A 20,286-nucleotide genomic window follows, 5' to 3' on the forward strand; every position below is an offset into this window, starting at 1 on the left:
GAGAGAAAGGACCCATGAAAAGGAAAATAATTACAGTTTAAGGTGGACAACCTCAACGCAAAGGCAAATATGCAAGCCTTGTAACAACTACCACCACAACAAAAAAGATGTCAAAAGATCTGGCATGTTTTTAGCATCTATTCTGAAACCCAAACCCCAAATAACAATAATCATCTAAGTAATGTATTCATAGAAACATAAATGAGGTTAACCAAATATCACAGAAGAAGCCACTTCATTTCATATTCACGTAGAAATAAAGTACAATATTTTTAAATGTATTAATAGAAAAAATGAAATTCTGCAACAAATTTTATAATAATGAAGGAACATTAACTCTAAACTTTTCAATAGAAGTAGACAGAAAATGAAGAGGGGAAGAAAATGAAAGAGAAGACTTTAGAGTTTGCTAAATTGAAAGAAAGGAAACAGCTAACTCCCTACCTCCTGCTCAGGGACTACTTACTTTCTTATCTGCCCATCTTTTTTGCCTCCAAAGACATTAGGTTATACCCATCTGAGAATTAACCCATCTGGAATTCTACTAGATCTCAAAATTCAAAGGACCATACACTTCTTATTACACTATGCTATAAATTATAATTCTCCTGCTTGTCTCCCCTTCTAGATTATGAACTCAAAGACAGTTATTAGATCTTTTTATTATATATCCAGTATCCAACATAACGTCTAAAAGATGTAAAAGCTAAAATAGGCGATGAATTAAAAGTGATAAAGCTCCTTAAGTAATATGACATTTGAAAGTTTAAAGGATATTTAAGATATTTTATAGTTAAATATTTTCTGGAATCTTTCATAAAGCTTTGGAATTCTTTCCTATACTTGAGAAACTACGCTTGCTTGAAATCCTTGTTACCCTGTTTTCAATGGGGAAAAAACCCCCAAAACCTATCTTCTTGATCTAGAAATTGGAGAATATCTCTTCTAATTTTGAAAAGGTAAAAATCTACTATTTGGGGGGAATCCCCCACACTATTCCATAGTACTGTAGATACATGAAGTCCCGTTACAGTCATACTACTGTAAACATAACTAATACAGTCTCAGAGACTGGATAATTCTGAGCTAGACTTAAAACAAGATTCCCCAGACCGTGCACCCCTCAGACTACTGGCTAGAGATTGATATCTCCTACATTTATCTGAGATTCTGAGGCTAAGGAGACATTAGACCATAATTCAACAGCAGCCAGACAGGCTGGCCTACCAAAAGAAGAGCCAACAATAAGAAGTTATGAGAGAGTCACCAGCCATGTGCTGATGATATGATTCTGGTATTAACTGCTTTCTATTTACAAAACACAATATACAGATAGTGGAATGCAAAACCTCTGATGAGTAAGAACTATTACAGCTGTTCTATCTGTGGAATGGCTTTACGTTTGGCAGTAAGGGTACTTAAATAAGGTTCATTAAGAAAAGAAATGTGGGTTTCAGGAAACCAATTTGCATATCACCTTTTAAAAAGAGGTAAGGTTTCTAAGTAAAAAGTTCCCTGTTGATTTGAAGACTTGCTAAGTTGTACCCAAACAACCTCAAGCAATCTGCAGAGAACCGTTTTAGGAATTAGAAACCGCATCTATCTCAAATAGACCAGACAAAACCAAACAGGTGGGGCTGAAGAAATAGGTCAGTGTTTTATATTTCAGTTGAATTATAAATTTCTAGAACATAAGACATTTGTCACTCATCCCCCAGACTTAGCTGAGAACCATACAATTTGAAAAGTAAGTAACAATATGTTAGTAAACAACTCTTACACATTAAAATGCTTAGCAGGCAATTAGCACAAAACAGCATAGACATGATGAGGGGGCATTCTGCGAGCTAAACCTCTCCAAGCTGACAGCTGTAAGAAAAGAATCACATAGGAAAATCATGATCAACAAAGCTCCTGCACTGAGCAGCTGCCATATAGAAATATTTCTCAGACTAGCATTCTCAGACACCTAAGGTTCTCTAAAAGAAGTTTTCAATTTTCTTGTCTTTTTAATCCCTTGTCAATTGAAATCTTTCTCATGTGATAAAGTGTGGGGACTTTGGGGATTTTCACCGTACTTGTTATGGTTGAGTAATTTTCCATTTTTTGAATATCCACATTTTGTTTATTCATCAGTTGATGGACATTAGGTTTTTCCATTTCAGGGGCTATTTATCAATAATGATTCCGTGAACATTTATATGCATCAATGTCTTCAATTCTCTTAGTATTCTTGGACTGGAACTACTGTATCATACTGTAACTCTCTTTAGCTTTTGAAGGAACTGCCAAACTGTCTTCCACAGTGGCTATACCACCTTAATTTTTTACCAGCAATGTACAATTGTTCCAATTTCTTCACATCCTCACCAAATTTGTTATTTTCTGTTTTGTAATTTTATCTCAACTCTGGCCATGCGGGGTTGTGAAATGGTATCTCATTACAGTTTTGGTTTGCATTTATTTCCCTAATGTGCCTTTTCATGTGCTTATTGGCCATTTTTATATATTCTTTGGAGAATGTCACTTTGCCCATTTTAAAATTGGGTTATTTGTCTTTTTATTTTTGAGTCATGAGAGTTCACTATGATTCTGCACCTTAGACCACTCGGCCATCCTGACACCCTATGAGAGTTCTTTATATTAGGGTACCACACCTCTACCAGATACATGATTTGTAAACATTTTGTTTTATGAACAAAGTCTTTAATTTTGATGAAATCCAATTTATCTACTTCTTCTTACTGGAGTAAGAGCAATTCCTAGACTTCCTTAAAAACAGTTTCTATTAATTGCTATTTTTCCTGTGTATCTGCCTTACTTTCCTGTTTCTCTGAATGATTCCTAATTTTTTGTTAAAAAAAAAAACAGATATTTTGAAGCTAATGCCTAAACAAAGATTTCCTTAAATGCCTGGAAACAAAAAGTCTCTCTGAATCCACAAAGCCAGAGACCAGAACTCAGATGTTGGCTCTCTCCCTGGCCCAGAGAAGAACTCCTGCCATAATCTCTGCCATAAGTGGCCTGCCAGTATCTGAACTTTTTTTTTTTTTAAACATATAATGTACTATTTGCGCCAGAGGTACTGGTATGTGAATCATCAGGCTTTTCATAGCACTCACCATAGCACATACCTTCCCTAATGTCCATAACCCAGCCACCCTAATCCTACCCCCCCCACCACCCTGCAATCCTCAGTTTGTTTTGTGAGATTAACAGTCTCTTATGGTTTGTCTCCCTCCTGATCCCATCTTGTTTCATTTTTTTTCCCTCCCTATTCCCTATGACCCCTAGCCCAGCCTCTCAAATTCCTTGGGTCAGTCAGATCGTATGATAATTGTCTTTCTCTGATTAACTTATTTCACTTAGCATGATACCCTCTAGTTCTATCCACATTGTTGCAAATGGCAAGCTTTCATTTCTTTCGATGGCTGCATAGTATTCCACAGTAGCTGAACTCTTATGGCCAGGAATAAAAAACAAAGGGAAATAAATGGATCAAAGCAATGAATTCTTAAAAATAAAGACATCTTTTTTATCTCAATTCTAATTGATTATATAAAACATCAGATTTTTCTTAAAAGAAAATCCTGTGCAAAATCTTATTGATATTTATTATTTTAATAATAAAGACATTATCAAGGACTTGATAACTTAAATTCTAAAAATATGTAATGTTTGAAAAACTGCATTTAATACATTTTATGTTTACCATTAAAAGTTCATCCTACAGATTAAGAGAATGCTTTCTTTCTTTGTATTTTTTTTTTCTAAATGGAAAGAGTAAGTTTGGAAAAGCTATAAAAGTTTATTTTTTGTTTTCTATTAACAAAAATATAGGAAAAAGAGAAAAATCAAATTAGTTTTAAAACCCAATATTTTAAATTCCTCACAATGACTTTATTTAAAATTTAATTTTTCAAGATTAAAAAAATAAACATATATGCATTCACCTTGCTAAAATACTCCTGTTGTATGAATTTGTGCCTAAGGATAGACAGTCAGCATATGAAATACATATTTGTGGCAGCTATCTTATTAAGACAACTGGGCAGAAATAACCTTCAACATTTCCTTGCAAATCCATGGTACTAGATGATTCCCGGTTATTGTACAACATTGGGTAATTGTAGATACACATGTCTTCCAAAAAATTAGTTCTATATCATTCTAACTTATGGAAAATGTGTTGATATTTCTTAAAATAAGTATAAAAAAGAGATTAAAATCAATCTTCCTGACCATAGCTCTCTTTAACTGTGTAAACAACAAAGTGTTATTTACTTGCATGTGCACAGCAGAAAAGTTTATAATAGTTTAGCAAAGAAGTAACAGCCTTAAAAAAGGAAAATGGTGATTAGAGAGACAAAACTAAGTGATAAAAATTTCCTTGTCTTTCTCTTCCCATCAATTCCACCCTCTTTCAGATTAGAATACTAATGAGCACAAAATCAGCTAGAAGCTGTCGCCAGAAGAGAATGAATATCAGCATTAGACACAGATAATTCACAGATGATTATCCAAAACCAAAATCACATTTACTACATAAAATTATTCCAATATCGAGGGGGACCTTGGTGGCTCAGTCAGTTAAGCATCTGACTCTTGGTTTTGGCTCAGGTCATGATCTCAGGGTCTTGAGATCAAGCCCTGTATCACTCCTCGTGCTCAGTGGGGAATCTGCTTCTCTCCCTCTTCCTTTGCCCCTTCCCGTGCTAGCATGCATGTGCACCCTGCTCTCTCTCTCTAAAATAAATAAGTAAATCTTTAAAACATATTCCAATATCTAAAATAAACGGTTAAGCCCCCAATCAGAAGTTGTTCAATTTTCCTCAAATATTTCAGAAACTAATTTCAGAATACAGTATGGTTAAATGTACATATATAAACCAATCAAAGAAAAATAAATATACTAAAATTTGATCCTTACAGTTATAAGGTAGCAGAAGTACCAAAGTAATAGAGCTGCATATCAATTACTTGACAAAACAATGGAATCATATTCTGAGGGCACTAGAAAATGATCAAGTCAGGTAAACCTCCAGTTAATTTCAGGGTCATCCCCCAACTAGAACAGAAGGAACATGAAGAAAATCACAATATAAATGTACATATAATTTTCACTGCCCAAATTTATAGAAGAATATGTACTTTTTAAAGCCTAGCTTAAAATTTAAGTCATCTCACTTGATTCACTTATTTTTGGCAAAAACCTTAATACCCATTGGGAAATGGAAAAAAAAAATCCCCAAGCATTTCAGGTGACTAGCTGGTTAAATAGCATTAACATTTCCTCAATGATCATACTAACCGAACTAACTCTATTCCTTCCAGTGCAATGTCCAATGAAGGAAGAACTCTACACAAGTGAAATTCAAATTTCACTTTCCAGTGTTCTCAACAGAATAACAACTATGAAAATAAAGCCTATAGTTCAGAAGCAATGGAAAATAATACAAGCTTTCAGAATCAGAGGGACGCTAGCAATTGCCATTTAGTGCACTGCTTAACTTTTTAACTATATAGGCCACTTAAGAATATACGAAATGCCGGGTGCCTGGGTGGCTCAGTGGGTTAAGCCGCTGCCTTCGGCTCAGGTCATGATCTCAGGGTCCTGGGATCGAGTCCCACATTGGGCTCTCTGCTCAGCGGGGAGCTTGCTTCCTTCTCTCTCTCTCTCTGCCTGCCTCTCTGCCTGATTGTGATCTCCCTCTGTCAAATAAATAAATAAAATCTTTAAAAAAAAAAAAAGAATATACGAAATGCCTATCTTGCCTGTTTTCACTTGCACAGTATAATGTCAGTAACAAAGAATTTGAAAGGAACAAAATAATAAAAAGGTTCACAAAAGAGGATGCCTATTAACATGCATTTAAAGGCTGTGACAATTTAATAATATATATAGAGTGTTTATGCATTTTATATGTATTAACTCATCTATTCCTCCAACTGCTCTATGAAGTATAATTATTATTTCTATTTACAAGAATCGTGGACTGAGTTCAACAGTTTTATCTTATTGATAAAGAAACTACTATCTGACAAAGATAATGATGAAAATGAGATGACCAACACGTAGGATTTACTATCTATCAAACCTTACTAATTCATTCACTCATAAAATATGAGAGGTAATACTATAATACATTTTAGAAATGAGGAAACACAGGCACAGAAACATTATTTAATCTGCTCAACTTTGTCAAGTGGCAGAGGTAAAAATCATTCGTGGGTAGTTGAGTCCAGATTCTGGCTATGCTTTAACTTATACAATTAAACTACAGTCACATAACTGATAAGCGGAAAAGCTGATAGACTTCCAACTTTTGCTTTTGCTTCTACACTAGAATGCTTGCTTCTTCATTTGTTTTCCCAGAGAAGCTGACATTAAATTATGCCACTTCGAGAAACCTGGGTGGTATTTACAAGAATCTCAGACACACGAACAGAGTCTTCTCAACTCTTAGTCCAAACACCACACAGAAATAAATAAAATTGATCATGTATCTAATCCTGACTTCTCTTGCCATTACAATATAAAACAATTATTTCCTGTAAGATGTAATCCACTTTATTTTATTTTTTTTTATAAGTAATATTTTTTTAAAGATTTTTTTTATTTATTTATTTGATAGAGAGAGATCACAAGTAGGCAGAGAAGCAGGCAGAGAGAGAGGAGGGAAGCAGGCTCCCTGCTGAGCAGAGAGCCCGATGTGGGGCTCGATCCCAGGACCCTGAGATCATGACCTGAGCTGAAGGCAGAGGCTTAAACCATTGAGCCACCCAGGCGCCCCAGATGTAATCCACTTTAAAACGTAAATGCGCTATTTCGTTAAGATAAAAAATTTTGCCATTACAAACCCTGTTTTTTGTCCAAAAATTAATAAATATTGCTGGATTTTAAGATACGTATACAAACATACATACATAAAATTCTTTTCAATAACACCCAAATCATCTTTAGGAACCACCGTTTTGGGATTCTGGACTCCTACCATGTTTTAACAGACTTTCTCCTGAAAAAAATCTTTACAGGCTTTGTTCTACCAGACAAGTTCTCAGTTAACAAATCCGTGACTCTCCAAAGTCCCACATTATAGTCTCTTTAAAAAGGAACATAGATGAAAAGAGATATCAAGCTCAAAATGAGTACTACTGTACCAAACAGCTGACCTGTACTCTTCCAAAATGTCAGTTTTATGGAAGACAAAGAAAAGCTGATAGCGAATTCCAGGTTAAGAAACCAAATAAATAGCTGTAACAACTCACAGTGTGTGATTGTGGATCAGATGACTGATAAAATTCTAATAGGAATATAAATATAAATGAAATAACAACAATAATGAAAATGTTGTTTCCTGAATTTCATTATTACGTTGTGGTTAAGTAGGAGAAACACACTGGATACTTAAGAATGGAAGATCATAAATGTCTACAACTTGTTCTCAAATGATTCATGGTCATCATAGTGATGGTGGGAGAGGAGAAGCAAAAATAATAGTAAATACACAGAGAGATAAAGTAAATGTGACCAAATGTTTACAACTGGTGAAAGTGGGCAATGGACATACAGGGCATACCAAGCTTGCAACTATGTAACAGGTGTAAAATTGTTTTTGATAAACATTAAGGGGAAACAGAAACGACCAAAGTTTTCATTGTGATATGAAGAAAAAAGATTTTCTCAGTCACTCAATGAACAATGAGTTACAGGAAAAGACACCCACACTAGAGATCAATCATTAGATCATTCTGTTTTCTCTTTCTCTTTCATAAAGTCACGGTACTAACATTCTCCTCCTGAAAACTCTTAAATAAGAGAGGGCTCTCCTATGTGATTAAAATTTCTCTGAATTATAATACACCCTACTCTGCAAAATGGCTTTTTAATATTCAAAATGCTTTATTAATTCACCTCTCTTTCTTTATTGAGAATCAAGTCTGATTTCAAATAACAGAAAATGTAAGTTAATAAATATCACCAGTTTATAAAGGCCAGAAATCAGGAGTGTGTTCTAGAAACCAATGGGATTTTAACGTGAGAAGTAGCAGGATAAAATGCATATCTCCTCAAATCATTTTGCACCTCCAGTCCCTGCTTTAAAGTTCTCTGCCTACAAATAGTCTTGCTTTCATCTCCCAAATTCACTGTTTATTCCAAACATAGGTGTTGCTTGTCAGCCAACTAAATTTAACTGCCTTTAACTTCTATGATTGTTAAACCCCACTCTTCAAGTTGACAGCTACCACTCTCGATGGTGACAGCCTTGTCCTTTAAAGTGAGTGGGTGGGTGTGCAGCTGGGGCAGGGATGAGAGGGCTTTCTGGGGTGCTGATAGTCTACCTCTTAACCTGTTTAACAAATATGTTTGGTACACGGGAACTCAAGAGTTCTACATTTAAAATTTGTAACTTTTATCTGTATATTGTATAACCTACTAATTTAAAAAACTTCCTGCTGGAAGTCTTCCACTTAACTGATTTATCAGTTTCTGATTTATCTTCAGCTTTTTACCTACTGTCCTGGCTTGCTGCATGTTCATCATGTTCATGGATTCACAAATACTATTCCCTCAGCTCACAAACTCTTAGAAAACAACTACGTAAAAAATGCCCAAATATTAAAAAAAGGGGGGGTACCAAATATAGATTTATTGACTGCATACATGTTAGAAATATACAGATCAAATCTAGGGATAGTTCAGTACAGTTTTTCTGCTTGCTATTTTTAATTCAATAATGAGGGTCTTGTAAAATATTGATATGAGCCCTATATTCATTTCAGCATGCATTAAAGTGGTTCATAAAATGTAATCTAGAACTTCTCTAACATTTCCCTTTAGGAATGTCAGCACATGTTTTATAATTACCTTGAAACTCTCAAATCAAACATTATTTCCATTAACAAAAAGAGTCAACAGGTAATCATTTTCTCTCCACACTTTTTGTAGAGACAAAGTTCTTTAAAAACAGAGCTACAATTCCCACCTGGGAGACTTCTTTGTTCATAATGAGTCCTCAAAACAGATATGGTCAAATCTAGTACTCCGGAGGGTAGCTTCCAGGGAATGGGGTAGCGAGGTTTCCAGAGATGGTTCTAGTTTCTTCACTCTCACCTCATTTAAGGCCAATTACGCAAACAACTAAAAGGAGAAAAAAATAAAAGCAGAAGGGATATAAGATTGCCACTTTATTCTCTAAGAAATGTCAAAGGTCAGAAATGCTGCATGAAGAAAAAAAAAATTACAACTTTTAATACCATACGGAAAAACACTTCCAATAGACAATGGACTAAGGTATGATTTTAGAGGTGAAGTCCTGAGGTGATTAGATCCGTATTCCTATTTAAGACTGCTACTTGGGTAATACATAATTACATTCTGCCCTTAATCTTCTGAAAGAGCCATTTATGTGTCTTTTTAAAAAAATTTTTTTTAAAGATTTTATTTATTTACTTGAGAGAGAGAGAGTGAGAGAGAACATGAGCAAGGAGAAGGTCAGAGGAAGAAGCAGACTCCCCATGGAGCTGGGAGCCCGATGCGGGACTCGATTCCGGGACTCCAGGATCATGACCTGAGCCGAAAGCAGTCGTCCAACCAACTGAGCCACCCAGGCGAATTTTTTATGGCAGGTGTGCCTGGGTGGCTCAGTGGGCTAGGGCCTCTGCCTTCGGCTCAGGTCATGATCCCAGGGCCCTGGGATGGAGTCCCGAATCAGGCTCTCTGCTCAGTAGGTAGACTGCTTCCCCCTCTCTCTCTCTGCCTGCCTCTCTGCCTACTTGTGATCTGTCTGTCAAATAAATAAATAAACTCTTAAAAAAAAAAAGGGATTAACTATTTCCATGGGTTCACCAAGATTCAATTCTCCCCCCAAATTAATATATTCAAAAATAAAATCAGTGGCTTACTTTATGTATATCTAGTACATTATACTATCAATAAATACAAATCTATTTTTCTCCTGTTTTACATTTGTATAGGTTTTTTTTTTTAAATGCTTGTTTTGGACTTTTTCTTTTTATATAAAAACATGTTTTCTCCAACTCATGATTTCCCCCAATGCTGAATTCCAAGTTAAAATAAAATGTTTAATACTAGAAAACTGGGTGATCTCATTACCTAGATCCAAAAGTGCTTACCCCTTCTCGTCTCTCTATAAACTAAGTTAGTTTATATTTTCAAGATTTTTATATTTTCTTGATTTTCTTATATTTTCAAGATTTTTCTCCTCTTGATTTAAACCCATAATTCAAAAACTCAAAGAAATGAACTAGTTTTTCATACTGACTTACAGTTAAAACTATTAAAGGACTTACAGTTAGATTAGCCCAATTTACAGTCTATTTGAAGTTTTCTCACTTTATATGTCCAGTATATTTGCATTTGTAATAAATAATTTCTTGAAACAATTCATTTCAATCCTCCTGATACTATTTTGTGTGTTCTTTCATTTGTGAAGCACTTTATCTTTGAATTTTTCCTAAGCAAATCTGTATCGGAATTGGTAAATAGCAACTGACTAGTGCAAAGATGGCACTGTTCATCTAGTCATCCATAAACCTAGGTTCTGTTATTATTTGGCTTCCAAGGAAGAACAACCCCCATAATCACTTGCATACTTCATCCCGCAGGTAGAATCTCTGCCACAGAATGCCACTCTCTTCTATAAAACCGAGAGTTTTTATGGGTACTTCTTCAAAACCAAGCAGTAACTGAAGCCAGATGGATCCTGCTAATGATTTAGGGTCCTGATGGATTCATGGTCAACCATATGAGAGGCAAGGTGAAAGCAATGCTAAGGGGGAGGCTGAGCACAGTCATTTAGAAACTGCATGAAGATGGAAAAGCACCGCTAAATCCATCTTCCAAAAAGGTATGTACACAATAAGAAGTAAGAAATAGGGAACCAGGAGATAGGTGACACAGAGAACATAGGAAGAAAAGAGGAATATGAAGAAATACTGAGAAAAAGGACAGTTCTGATAATCTGATGTTTAATTAGTACTGGGAAATCAGTGAGCTCTCTTAAAATGTATCCCTCCTTGGGGGACAAGGGGGCTTCAATCAGTTAAGGGGCTACCTTTAGCTCAGGCCCCATGATTCATGATGTCAGGGTCCTAGGATCCAGCCCCTAGTGGGGCTGCAGGGAGTCAGTTTCTCTCTCACCCTCTGCCCCTCCCCACATGTTCTCTCTCTCAAAGAAATAAGTTTTTTTTTTAATTAAAAAATAAAATGTGATTTTAATCCAATGATTTTTTCATTTAATTGAATTTTAATTCCAGTATAGTTAACATAGTCTTATATTAGTTTCAGGTGTACAATATAGTGATTCAAATATTCTATATGCCAGTGATTGCTATGTAATTATCTGTGCTATCAACAGCTCAGCATTTTAAGTCTTTCCTCACCACCCCTCCCCCTGATCCCGAGGAATCCAGAGTAGGAGATCTGAAATGGATAGTACAAATTCCTACTAGACCGCCATGATTACTGAGCATGCCTGAAGGCTTTGAATCATTGGTTCCATTTCTCCCCTCCTGCATAAGGCCTTTCTATCTTCATTATCTGCTTCCAATGCTGGATTCTGGAACAAGTTCTGGTTAATGCAGCACCTCAATATCTTTAATTTAATTATTAATTTAATTTCTTAAATTCAATCTGATTTAAAGACCAAATGAGGAAGCCAGCGGAAAGAAGAGCACCTATCATGCACCTACCACATAGAAAGAGTAAAAAGGAAATCTATTAAACTGTCTTCCTTCGTTATTTTGGAGTTAGGAAGAGGTACAGAGCCAGAAATTAAGAATATGTAGAGAAATAGAACAAATAAGTATCTATGGGTTTACCCTCAGATTAAAACAGTAAACACTTTTTATATTTTTTCTTTCTTAGGAAATGAAGCACTACCAATAAATCGGAGGTCCCCATACTGACACAGAGCCCAATCTGCTCATTCCCCCTCCCTTTGATAGAAAAACCATCATCGTGAATTTGGTACATCTCTTTCTGAATATATCTGTGTATGTGTATCCATAAACAGTATATACTAAAGTTCTGGGTTTTAAAATATATGCGTTTAAACTGTATAAACTACACATAAATTCTGCATTTTGTTCATTTCATGCATTATGTTGAGCCCCAAAAGCTCTATCCTCGCTGAAGTGTGCATGCATGTGGGTTTCATTCATACATATATGTGAATATACCTGGTCTCAGCCATTCCTGTATTTAAGAGGTCTGTACATTTTTATTTTTACAAATAAAACCTCAATGAGTGTTCTTGTACATGGTTTCTTGTTCATATTTTCATATGCACAAGTGCAAGAATTTCTAATGGCAATACCCAGAAGCGTATTTCTGAGTTACAGAAGCTACGTATCTCCCACTCTACTCACCATGTGTCAAATTGCTTGCTAAAATGGTTATTTCATACTCCCATTAGCCATGTATAAGAACCATTTCCCCCACATTCTTTCCAACACCTGATATCATCAGACTTTATTTTTTTAACAGTCTAATGGATGAAAATGGGATTTCCCTTCAACTTGAATTTCCTTGACTATTATGGAGACTGAGCATCTTAGCTGACTATGTGGATATCCTATTATTTGAACTAGTATTTGGTCTCTTTTCTTCCCTTATGCTGGGCACCCAAGAGGCACTTTTAGTTCTGGGGAATTTTCTTGATTTATACTAATTTATTGTTCTTTCCCTTCATTTATTCTTCTCTCTTTTTGGAACTCCTAATACTGGTAAGTTGACCCTCCTAGATTCATGTTTTTATTTTCCTCAATCTTCTGTTTATCATTTCTTTGCCTTTTTACTCTACTTTCTAAACATTTTTCCACAATTCACTGTCCAATACTGCTATTGAGTTTTTTCTGCTACAAATTCTTAATTTATAAGAATTCTTTGTTTTCTGAATGTTCTTTTAAAAATATCCTATTCTTGCTTTACAGATGTAGCATTCCATCTTGCTGAAGATATTTTATACACACATATGGTATATGTATATATGTATGTGTGTGTGTATGTATGTGTATATTTATCTATATATGGCTGGATGTGTATGTGTGTGTATGTATATACATATACATAATATTGTCTCAGTTGTATAGTCTGTTTTCAGCAAGTTGTTTTGATTTTTGAGTTATTTGTTTTGGTTTCTGTTATTCATAGTAGGTGCTTTCCTGAGATGCTTCATATTTAGAACTTTGGAGATAAAAAGTTTCTTCAAAGCTCTAATTAACTATGTGGAGCTATTGACTATGACCTTCACTACAGGGCAACCTGGGCAGGCTCTTTGTTAGAGTACAGCTAGTGCTGTCAGAAGCCTGGTTCCCCTTCTCTACCACTTACTTACTTATTTGTTCAACACCTGTATACATATAAAGTAGTTTCAGAACTGTTAATTTACACCCCTATAAGAAACAAACTGACCAAATACAGTACAATATTTATGTACGGTTCTTTCTGCCTTTAGTTTTTTATTAATGGGCTAGTCATATTCTTTGCAGAAGATTCTTCCTGCTTCCTGCCTGGAGGATAAAGACCTCAGTCTGGGAAGCCAGTGATGGAGAAGAGGGCAGGGGCTTTTATCATTCAAAATGCCAATGCTCACTTAATCCTCCACCTTCAACATGCCTGTTGTCTAGTAGCCCAGCTGTCCTCTGTTTCTTCTTTTCTTTCTTTTCTTTTCTTTTCTTTTCTTTTCTTTCTTTCTTTCTTTCTTTCTTTTTTTAAAATTTATTTGACAGACAGAGATCACAAGTAGGCAGAGAGGCAGGCAGAGAGAGGAGGAAGCAGGCTCCATGCTGAGCAGAGAACCGGATGCAGGGCTCAATCCTCTGAACCTGGGATCATGACCGGAGCTGAAGGCAGGGGCTTTAACCCACCGAGCCACCCAGGCACCCCTGTCCTGTTTTCATCCAGAAAATGGCCTACTTCAATACTTCAATGGCCCACCTGCCAAGACAGGAGCAGTTCATTAGAACAGTGGCAAAGAGGGTGGAAGATCCAGGCGTCTAGATATTTCTTCTTCTTTTTTAGGGGGAGGAGGGGTCAGGGGAGAGGGAGAGAGAATCTCAAGCAGGCTCCATGCCAAGTGCAGAGCCCGACATGGGGCTCGATCTCATGACCCTGACATCATGACCTTAATGAAATCAAGAGTAGGATGCCCAACTGACTGAGCCACCAAGGTGCCCTCATTTAACTATTTCTTAAACATCTTTTAAACAATCCTCCTTATTTTAGTTCCTTACCCTTTTTCACCTTCCACTTTTTAAAAAAGATTTATCTGACAGACAGAGAGAGAGACAACAAGAGAGGGAATACAAGCAGAGGGACCCAGAGAGGGAGAAGTAGGCTTCCAGTGGAGCAAAGAGCCCAATGTTGGGCTCCATCCCAGAACCCTGGGACCATGCCCTGAGCTAAAGGGAGACACTTAACGACTGAGCACCCCCGGCGCCCTCACCTTCCACTTTCAAAGTTACACAATACTACTACTGCCTGAGCCCTTTGGGGATTCACCAGTACAAATTCCATTAGTCCTTAGTTTTCTTCTTGTAAAACTCAGCTTTCCTAGGTCTATTGTCCTTTTCTCTGTGAGGAAGTAAAAGAAACTTTCAAATCTCTAAGGGCAGTAGATTCTCTCCCCCAGCCCACATACCATATGTGTGAATAAAGTAACCTGTTACTAGTAACACTTAAAACTACAATGTTTATACATTCATTACTTCAATCAAATTAGTGCAGATTCAAGGTTATCATAATTACAACAGGACTTTAACTCTTCTTTACGATGTGCTTTTTGATGAGGAAAGAAAGGGATAATGTTAGCCAAAATCTGGGTGTGATGGGACTGGCTTAGGTTAGCTCTGCGGCTGTCTTGTAGTGGGTCATTATAAATAAGCCATTAATACTAGTGACGGTCAGAAATTACTTTGCTTCACATGGAGTCGAGATTCCATAGTGACTTCTCTGTTCTTACTAATTCTACCCCAAATAAAACATAAGAAAGAAGGTGGCACCTAAAACTTTGTGCAAAATGGCTTTTTTTTCCTTAAGAGAGACTATGAGGTTTTCACAGAACAAACAATGATGCTACCAATCCTCCTCCTACTTATCATGCAGGAGTCATGCGCTCCAAATCAAAGGCAAAAATAATTTAAATAAAATTTGAAATCAACCAGTGATATTGTTAAAAAATTTTTTTTAAATGTATGTAAAGTTTGTTTATTTAACTTCTCTATAGCATCTATTTGTTTTTTCTTATTAACACTATGAAGAGGAGGCCTAAAAAAAGATTTTAAAGATGAAATTGTTTATTTTCTTTAATAGAATGGCAATATTTACTTGTTTTCCTTCTTAATCTTTGATTTTTAAAAGGCTGATTTCATTGCTCTTATGATTACAAACTGCTTTTATGAAAACCTGGTAATCTCCAGGAAAAAAATCACCTCTTCATACAATTTTCGGAGGTCTTAAAAAATCTAGGTAAATTCATGGGTATTGGTAGAAGAAATTATATTATGTTGGAAAGATATGAAACCATGGTAAAAGTATGAGCTCCAAGGGGACTCCAGCTGAAAAATAAATCTTGGTACGTAAATTCTTGGTCAGAATTCTGAGCGGACCAGCATTAAAGAAAACTGTGACCCCAAGGAAATTCTTTGTGTATGTGGATAAGACATATGAAGAAAAGATGTTCATGCCAGCATTATTTATGAAAGTAAAAAATGGTAAGAACCCAAATGCCCATAAATAATAGAACAGATTAGCAAACTCTAGCATACCAATAGAATAAAACCTCACACCAGTGAAATTAATTAACTGAGCTTTAGCTATCCATATCTGCCTATAGGCAACCACATTCCTTTCTTATAACTGAGGCATATTGCATTATGGTTACAAGTATGGATTCCAGAGCTCAACTCCATCATCACTAACTTTCTGACCTTAACCTCTACATGCCTTGGTTTCCTGCTGTATAAAAAAGCAGACTAATACTTACTTGTACCTATTCCAAAGTTGTTAGGAGAGTAAATAAAAATGATGCCTGGCACATGGTAAACACTGCAAAGTGATTAACAGACCATAGTCAACTAAGTTTAATATCTCTTCTGCTTAGCAGCCACTTATCTCATAAATGATGGCAGCCATTACATTTTCCCTCGGTTTTTTCAGACTTGGGTATCATGCATTTCTTTAATTATTTGTTTCAGTAATATATATTCAGGAAATTTTACGTACCTTCATATGGCTTTTGTTTTTAATTCTCATTTGGCTTCCAGGGAAATACTGATGCTTAAATTCAAAGTTTTGAAATTTAGGGACACTTGGGTGGCTCAGTCAGTTGAGTGTCTGCCTTCAGCTCAGATCATGATCCCAGGGTCCTAGGACTGAGTCCCGCATCAGGACCTTTGCTCAGCAAGGAGTCTGCTTCTCCCTCTGCCTGCTGTTCCCCCTGCTTGTGCTCTCTTCCTCTCTCTCTCTCTCTGACAATTAAATAAATAAATAATCTTTAAAAAAAAAAAAAGATAAAATGGAATTTAAATAATACAGTAAACCGTCAATTCAAAGTAATTTGTTGAGTCACAATTTCTATTTTTTGTTCCCCCCTTTTAAAAAAAGGCAGATTATAACCTTAAAACCGAAACTGTAACTGCCTGCATATCAGCTACTAAATCTAAAATATTAATGATTCTTACATTCTCTATTACATTTACATTTAAGGGATAAACACTGAAAAGCCCAGACTACTGGATTTCAAAACTACTAATTCTGGATGCCATATAAACACCTCTATTTTGGATACAAGTTATTTGCAAAAGAATGCTCCTACTATTTTTATGCTTTATTTTAAGCTCCACACCTATAAGTATCTGCCTATTTATTAGAAGTTCCAAACTACTCTGAAAAACAATCTGAGGGGTTTGAAGTGGCGGGGGGGTGGGAGGTTGGGGTACCAGGTGGTGGGTATTATAGAGGGCACGGCTTGCATATAGCACTGGGTGTGGTGAAAAAATAATGAATAATGTTTTTCTGAAAATAAATAAATTGGGAAAAAAAAAAAAGAAGAAGTTCCAACTAAACTCCTCTATATTCCTGTTCCTTGGCTATTCCCTACCCAGAAAAAGAAAAAGAAAAAAAAAAAAAAAAAGAAGGTACCTTCACACTCACCCGAATGCTACCACAGAAACCCAGATATCACCTTTGAAAACTTTTCCATTGTCACTTCCTATATTGTACTCATTCACCAAGCCCCATCCAGCCTATTGCAAAAATAAGGCATCATCCACATACATACAAATCTGATATCCTATTTCTGTTTAAACCCCTGCCATGAGGTTTTATTTCACTTATAATAAGATCCCAAACTCATGACATAGCCACTTTTCCCATACGATGCTATGTTTTAGCAGCAATGGTCCTTCCTGAGCTCCTACCTATTCCCATCTTTCTTCACCCCTCCACGACCTTCACTATAATAATACTCTCTGTTGCAAATAATCTCTTATTTTCTTCACCTGCCCAATTCCTATTCACTATTCAAGCTTCAGCTAAAACTCTGCTACTCTTACCATAGTAATCTAAATCAGCCCTTCCTTATACTTTAATAGTATTTTCTACTTCTCCTTCTCAGCATTTTTCAAAATTTATATTTACCTATTTGTGTGATTATGTGCTTATTGCCTATTGCTCTCATTAGACTTTAAGCTCCCAGAGGAATGTTTTTTGACTTGCACAGAATAGGTACACAACATATTAAAAGGTTAAATTACGTTATTACTGAACCTATTCCAATTCAACAATGGTAACGCAGTTAAAAACTTAAAGAGAACGTGGATCATTAAACTGGTCAAAGGACATTACATCCTTCTCAACAAATCCAAGAGCAATATCACTGGCATGGGGGGTATGTTGTTAATAGAAGGATTAGGCACAGGTATGACGGTGAAAACACATGGAAAAGAGAAAGCTGCAAGCAATAAACCTGCTGGGTTAGTCTTTACGAATTGGAGAAAGCCCATTTCTGTGGCATCATTCTGCAATATAATTTATCTCTCTGTTTTTGCTATAAGGCAAGAGAAAACACCAGGATGTTGGAGAGAGTCCACATTCAAAGAGCTAAAAATGAAATGTAACACCTAAACTACAAGTGTTTAGTTCTTTCTTAAAGAGCAACTTTACTGAATCGGAAGGCAGCTGTTGAGGACTATCAAAACTAAGCTGTTCTAAATCTCCAAAACACTATGGTGGGATGCTCAGACAGGATTTTAATTCCCAATACAGGTTTTGTATGTGTTAGAAGATGGCATTGTACTAAGATGGTATTTTACAAAATACAGATTAAATCACTTTAGGTAACAGTTAAAATTGGCATATACTTTATCAGATGAGTGTTTGCATTACATGTTTTTTCAATGTACAGGCTCAGTTTACTTCACACATGGTCAGCCAACAGACAGTCTTACTACCTCTCTGTACCTCTCAAGGGTAGCAAAGAATAGATACTCACTAAAGTTAATGGATAAAAATGCTTGTATCTAGATATTTCTGTTTCTTTTTGTAACATTTCTAAATTACAGATTACCTTTTAAAATAGAGAAACGACCTGCACACGTGCTTAGAGGTTTTAATAAGTGATTCCATATTGCATAATGAGGTGTGCTAATCTACAGTTATATTTAACTTTCACTTTCCATAAGGTGACATGCACAGTGTCTTCAGGTATGGGGGCAGATAATAACAAAACAGGTAATAATTACATGGTATTTTAAAATCAGATTATAAAATATCTTCTTTTTATTATTTATTTTACTCAGTACACATCATTTCTTGTGTAATAGGCAGAGTGATTCTTTCCTCTCATATTTAAGAGCTCAATGTGTGGTAAGCACTATAGCAGGTGCTTGGGTATGGCAGTGAACCAGAGATGAAGTTCCCACTCTTCGAAGCTCACATTCCAGTGAGAGGAAAAGATCAGTAAATAAAACTGAGTAATTTGAGGTAGTCACTAGGGGAGCTACTTTTACACATTAGACAGAATGATTAAGGCCAGTTTATATGTGAGGGTAATGTCTGAGCCAAGACCACGCATAGTAAAAACTTCATCCCAAAATGATTTCAGAAATGAATGATGTCATAGTATGTGTGAAAAACTCAGCACAAAGAACCTCTGCTCTGCAGCACCTGGGTGGCTCAGTCAGTTAATCATTCCAGCCCTTGATTTCAGCTCAGGTCAAAATCTCAGGGTCAGAGGATCAAGCCCTGAGTCGGGCTCTGTGCTTGGCAAGGAGTCTACTTGTTCCTCTCCCTCTGCTCCTCCCCCCATACTCTCTCTCTCTCTCTCTCTCTCTCTCTATATATATATATATATATATACTATGTCACTTCCCTGAATTGTCACCTCTCCTTTACATTTTTCAAAATTATTGAGGACTCCAAACCAAATTCAACAATACATTAAAAAAAAATTCACCACAATACAACACATTAACAAGAGAAAGGATAAAAACCACATGATCATCCCAACAGATTCAGAAAAGCATTTGACAAAGTTCAACATCCATTCATGATAAAAACTCTCAACAAGGTAGGTTTAGAGGAAACATACCTCAACATAATATAGGCCATATATGAAAAGCCGATAGCTAACATCATACTCAATGGTGAAAACCCGACAGCTTTTCCCCTAAGATCAGGAACAAGACAAAGATGTCCTCTTTCACCACTTTTATTCAACATAGTACTAGAAGTCCTAGTCACCTAGTCCATAGTGACTAGAAGCCCTAATACTCGAAGTCCTAGAAGTCCTAGTCACAGCAATCAGACAATAAAAAGAAATAAAAAAAATTATAGAGGACTGAAAAGAGATTTAATTTATATAGGTTATAATCCAATAGATTTTATTTATATAGGTTATAATACAATAAATACAATATTTATTGTATTATAAATTAAAACTAAGCAAATTTTAGAATACTTAATAGCCCTTTAATAACCTATTTTTTTCTTTACTGCAAATATGTAGCACTGAAGAAGGTAAAGATCACAAATATAGTTATAGTTATAGTTATATAAATCACTGCCCTGATTTGTGGTAAGCTACCAGATTTACCTTCCATTATTTCTGTACCCTCAATGAAAATGTCTATGCATTAGAAAAGACAAGTTAACATCTTAGTATTATTCATAAAACCATTTGGATGTTGTAGGGACACCTGGGTGGCTCAGCTGGTTAAGCATCTGCCTTCAGCTCAGGTCATGATACCAGGGTCCTGGGA

The 20,286-nt window shown here is 35.9% G+C and overlaps 1 protein-coding gene across 7 annotated transcripts in view; it reads right to left on the reverse strand.

The window, feature by feature from the left end:
* Positions 1-20,286, reverse strand: part of NCOA1 (nuclear receptor coactivator 1) — a 183,977-nt gene that overhangs the window by 99,330 nt on the left and 64,361 nt on the right. For 6 of the 7 annotated variants that reach the window (XM_044261974.1, XM_044261977.1, XM_044261973.1 and 3 more), the window contains one exon: positions 8,988-9,142. The gene's annotated coding sequence lies outside the window, so the exon portion shown is untranslated. Of the gene's footprint in view, positions 1-8,987; positions 9,143-16,249; positions 16,361-20,286 lie in introns of those variants that run through there. The other variant, XM_044261976.1, reaches the window with a different exon arrangement.

The sequence above is a fragment of the Neovison vison genome, chromosome 8 (assembly GCF_020171115.1).
Source record: "Neovison vison isolate M4711 chromosome 8, ASM_NN_V1, whole genome shotgun sequence".
NCBI classification, from domain to species: Eukaryota; Metazoa; Chordata; class Mammalia; order Carnivora; family Mustelidae; genus Neogale; species Neogale vison.